The sequence below is a fragment of the Thamnophis elegans genome, chromosome 11 (assembly GCF_009769535.1).
Source record: "Thamnophis elegans isolate rThaEle1 chromosome 11, rThaEle1.pri, whole genome shotgun sequence".
In the NCBI taxonomy this organism is placed as follows: domain Eukaryota; kingdom Metazoa; phylum Chordata; class Lepidosauria; order Squamata; family Colubridae; genus Thamnophis; species Thamnophis elegans.
Genome location: NC_045551.1, coordinates 8,859,552 through 8,865,224, shown reverse-complemented (window position 1 = coordinate 8,865,224; position 5,673 = coordinate 8,859,552).

The window sequence follows — 5,673 nt, the reverse complement described above, 5'->3', positions numbered from 1 at the left end:
TCCTTGATTACTTTTTTTAAACAAACATGTTTTAACCTTTAAGTTTTATTTTAAAAAATTGAAACCCAGCATTATGAACACCCCATAATGCAAACTGCTGAAAAGAGAAGAAAAATAAGTAAGGGAACTTGGCAACATAATTTGAAAATAATAAAGTGGGGCTTTAGAAGACAGATATCCAGGATGAGTTCTTGATGTAGTGTAAAAGAAAAGAAAAGATTATATTTCTTCCAACGTGTCTTTTGTGATTCATATTTCTCAATTTTCTCTTTGTGTGGGTTATTTTTGGATATATTTAAATTCCATGCCTTTGACATTCAATTCTGCTAGTTAAGTTTTGCCATTAAGCAGATCAAATTATTCCTCAGGCTTTTCCAACTAATTTGTTAATTATCGTTTGGTGCTCTAAGAATTAATTTAATTAACCAAAAGACAAAGTACAAGCAATACAGCATTTAGCTGGGAAAATTACAAATAGTGATCACATGAACCTGGGAGACTGCAATAGTCATAAATACGTGACAGTTGTCAAGTGCCTGAATTTTGATCACATGACCCATGTGAATGCTGCAATGGTCATAAGTGTGAAAAACTGTCATAAATCCCCTTTTTACAGTACAGTTGTAACTTGGTCACTAAACGGAGGCTTGCAAGTTGATGACTACCTATGGAGCAGGTCCATAATATAAACAAGATAGATCATGGCTTAATGTGGGGGTCTCAATTCACCTAGAATGCTAAGAGAGTTGCTGGACTGAGTCACAAATAATCTGATGTTATTTTAGTCTAATCTATCACATTGCACGAACTGATGGATACTCTTTCATCTCTAACACACCATCAAACTTTCTAAGATAAACTGAACAGAATGCAGCTGCACAGGCAGTTATTGGGGGCCCTAGCACGACCCATGTTACACAGAGGTGGGTTCCTACCAGTTCGCACCTATTCAGTAGAACCGGTTCGTCAAATCTACCGAACCAGTTAGAAGAAGTTCCACCAGTGGACCCGGAAAGCAGGCCACACCTACAGAAGAGCTTCCAAATTTTTTTGAAACCCACCACTGGTAATCACAAGCCACTTGAGTGGTGGGCAAAAGCCAGAGGTGGGTTCCTACCAGTTCGCACCAGTTCGGTAGAACCGGTTCGTCAAATCTACTGAACAGGTTAGAAGAGGTTCCACCAGTGGACCCGGAAAGCAGGACACACCTACAGAAGAGGTTCCAATTTTTTTTGAAACCAACCACTGGTCCTTGGATATGATTATTCTACACTATCATGCTCATCTTTATAAAACTCAGGGCCTCTGTGAAAGGTAAGGATGACTACTGCGTTTGTGGTGCAATCAGAACATTGCGTGTGTTGAAGTTGTTTTGACGCAAACCAAAGATGCCTTTTAAAAAACAAGTTTACATCATATTCTTATGCATGCCAGTGCTGTGTGTGAGGTAATTTAAGGTGGTTCTGATAAGTGTCGTCGGCATCTTCATATCCGGTCACATGGGCGGCAAGCCACTCCCATCCGGTCACATGGGCGGCAAGCCACTCCCACAAAGGAGGCCACACCCACAGAGTAGGTTCGAACATTTTTTGAAACCCACCACTGATTTAATGTTACTCTCTTCTGGGATAAATTCTGCACTGGTTATGTCAACAGAAGTGGAACCTAAGTATACTTTTCTGAATAGTGTTTCAAGGCTGAACAGTCAGAGGCAGCAAAGCATCCCATTCCACAAGGATAAGTCAATGGATCATGCTTCCATGTCCTGTCAAATCTGGCAGCCTCAGCACACAGGGAAAATTAATAGCTTAGTTTAAAGGATTTGAAGTTTAAATAAGGATTCTTCTACACTGGGGCTGTTAAACCTCGTGCTGAGCTTTTCACTGACAGTCTGGAGGATGCTATGTTGTCATTCCTTACTCCTTAAGAGCCGCAGGGAGCATGTTTCAAAGGTTTATTGTGGGTGAAGCTGACACTTGAGAGGGTTCGGGTTCTCTGAAGGATCTAGATCGGGGTGATTTGCATCAAGTTCTGCCTAAAATAAAACAGCTCTAGCATTTTGATACTTCTCTATTATGGCCTTGCCCCCTCCCCAACCCAAATCAAAAAATGAGATGCTCAAACAATCCTGACCAGATTAACCAGTTGTTAAGGATGTTAAGTCCAGAAATCAACTGATTCTGAGATAGTTCCAACATTAGCTCTTATTGTGGCAAGTTATTTATTACTACTGCAACGTGCTCTACATGGGGCAGCCCTTGAAGAGCATTCGGAGACTTCAGCTTGTCCAGAATGCAGCCGCGCGAGCGATCGTGGGTGCACCTTGGTTCACCCACGTAACACCTATCCTCCGCGAGCTGCACTGGCTGCCTATTGGTCTTCGGATACGCTTCAAGGCGCTAGTCATCACTTATAAAGCCCTTCATGGTATTGGACCTGGGTACTTGAGAGACCGCCTGCTGCCAATTACCTCCAATAGACCGATCAGATCCCACAGATTAGGCCTCCTACGAATTCCATCCGCCAGCCAATGCCGACTGACGACTACCCGGAGGAGAGCCTTCTCTGTGGCTGCTCCGACCCTCTGGAACGAGCTGCCCGTGGAGATTCGAACCCTCACCACCCTCCATGCCTTCCGCAAAGCCCTTAAAACCTGGCTGTTCCGACAGGCCTGGAGCTAAAGAGCTTTTGCCCCCCTCCTGGAATGGTATGGTTGTTGTGTGTTTTTAAATTGTCTATTGTTATGTTCGTCTTTTTATCCCCTGTCTGTACCCCCTTCCCTGACTTGAATTGTGAGCCGCCCTGAGTCCCCTTCGGGGAAAAGGGCGGCATATAAATGTAATAAATCCAATCCAATCCAATTTCAAGGAGGAGCTGGTTAATAATCTCAAGGTTGTTTTGAGCTTCTGAAAGAGCAAATGGAAGCTATGACCACGATAGTCTTCATGCAGCTTCAGTTGGTGCACCAACTGAGGCAGTTTTGGGGATCAGAGAAGACCACTTACAATTTTATCACTTCCCAATGGAACACTAGAATCTTCAGTTGCTACAAAATGCTTAATCTGTGTATTAACAGAAACAACTGGAGGTACTCATACTATCTCCACCACTACAGGAGCTGCACTGGGCACCAGTTTCTTTCCAGGTGCAATTCAAAATTCAGGAAATAACTTCTGAAGACTCGGTTTGAGATACGGTTATCTGTGAAACTGCTTGCTCCAAGTACAGTCTGCCTCATAAGGCATGTCAGCAATCAGAAATCACGCGGAGTCTTCTCCTATGTGAGGCTCAGCAACAGGAATCTCAGAAACAAGAAACAAGCCATTCTCTACGGAGTTCCTGCTGAATTAGTTCCTCTCAGAAGATCAGCATCCTTGTTAATTTTTAGACGCAGTGTAAAAACTTGGAAATATATGAGCAGACATTTGGGGACGATATATATGAGTACTGTTGGTTTTGTTGATTTATTAATATATTTCTTTGCATGGGTGTTGTGGCCCGGCAGGAGCCGTTGGAGCTGCCACCAGACTCCAGGGGCCCTATTGGTCGGCCCTGGAGGAAGTGGAGGACCCTGGACAGGGTGCCGACTCCGAGCAGGGTGAGGAGAGACTGGTTGGCCACCAGGTGGTGTCTGAGCCTTGAATCAGTGGGGAGGAGACAAGAGTGAGTGATCCAGAAAACACCTGTGAGTTGTTCTGGGATGCACGCCGTCGAAGGGCTACTCGGCGTCAAGAACAATGGCGTAATTACAAGAGGTGATTATGCTCAGCTGATGCTCATTAAGATCCTCTCCTGGTTATAAAAGAGACTGCTTGCGCCACGCCTTTCTGCAGAAGTCAACATTAAGGACTAACAAGAAACAAACTTGGCAGGCTGGATTGCTGCCAGAGTTTGTTTGCATTGCTGCCAAGTTTTGTAGGACTTGCTGCCAGAGTGCTTATCTCTTTGTTTATGTGGCTTGCAGCCAACGAGAGTCTTGACTGAGGTGGCCGAGGTGGCGCAGAGCCGAGGTGGCGCAGTGGTTAAATGCAGCACTGCAGGCTACTGCTAGATCAGCAGTTCAGCGGTTCAAATCTCACCGGCTCAGGGTTGACTCAGCCTTCCATCCTTCCGAGGTGGGTAAAATGAGGACCCAGATTGTTGGGGGCAATATGCTGACTCTCTGTAAACCGCTTAGAGAGGGCTGAAAGCCCTATGAAGCGGTATATAAGTCTACTGCTATTGCTATTGCTATTGACTGATTAAAAGAAACCTTCTCATTTACGTTGGTTTCAGCTTTCGTTCCGAAATTTTAGCAAATGGTCTCTTCTGAGAAACTTCCAGATCATCCACAACTTCTGGAGGCAAGTCATTGCACTGATTAATCTTTCAACTGCCAGGAAATTTCTCCTTAGTTTTTGGTTGGTTCGCTCCTTGATTAGTTTCCATATATTGCTTCTTGTCCTGCCTTCAGGTAGTTTGGAGAATAAGTATTGGAACACTGCTATCATGTCACCCCCTAGTCCTTCTTCTCATTAAACTAGATATAGCCAATTCCTGTAACTATTCATCATGTTTTAGCCTCCTGTTCTCTAATCTAATGTTGCTCTTCTCTGCACTCTTTCTAGAGTCTCAACATCTTTTTTATATCATGGTGACCAAAATTGTATGCAATATTCCAAGTATGATCTTAGCAAGGCATTATAAAGTGGTACTTATGATCAAGGGGTACATTATAAAATGTTTAACTACGGATAGGGGGAAACACAATCAAGTCCACAATTAAACATAAAAATGCATTAATGACTCAGTCCAATTTACCACACTGGGATGGTCTAAAGCAGAGATATTATATAAATCATCATCACTATCCTCACTACCACTATACCCTACATAAATCATTTCAAAATTTTACAACTATATTGTATAGTTTATTAGAAAAAAGTACATTGATATACAAACTTTAACTTCATTGCAGACTGAAAAATTTCTAAATCTCAACTTTTAGCTACTATATCACAATATTGAAAATCTGCTGCAAGAGGAAGAATGGGAGGGAATGTAAGAGTAGGAAAGAGGGAAGGAACGGGAAGAAGAGGGGAAGGGTAAAGGGGAGGAAAGGGAAGGGGAGAAGGGAAAGGAGAGGAGGAAGGAAGGAAGGAGAGAAGAAAGAGAAGAAAGGGGGGAAGGAAGGAGGGAGGGAAGCAAGGAGGGAAGGAAGGAGGGAAGGAAGGAGAGAAGGAGAGAAGAAAGGAGGGAAGGAAGGAGGGAATGTAGGAGAGAAAGAAGGGGGAAGGAAGGAGGAAAGGACGGGGGAAAGGAAGGAGAGAAGGAGAGAAGAAAGGAGGGAAGGAAGGAAGGAGGGAAGGAAGGAGGGAAGGAGAGAAGGAGAGAAGAAAGGAGGGAGGGAAGGGGAAGGAGGGATGGAAGGAAGGAGGGAAGGAAGGAGAGTAGGAGAGAAGAAATGAGGGAAGGAAAGAGGGAAGGAGGGAAGAAGAAGTAGGACCGTTGTAAGATAAGATGGATCTATGGGATGGTAAGAAAGCAATTTTCAAGTATATTGTCAACTGTAGGGAAAAGATTGTTATAAATACATATTATTAATAACAATTATGAGACCATATAATTGTGAATGTATATATGAAATTGATAAAATAAAAAATTGGAAAAAAAAAGAAAATCTGCTACAAAAGG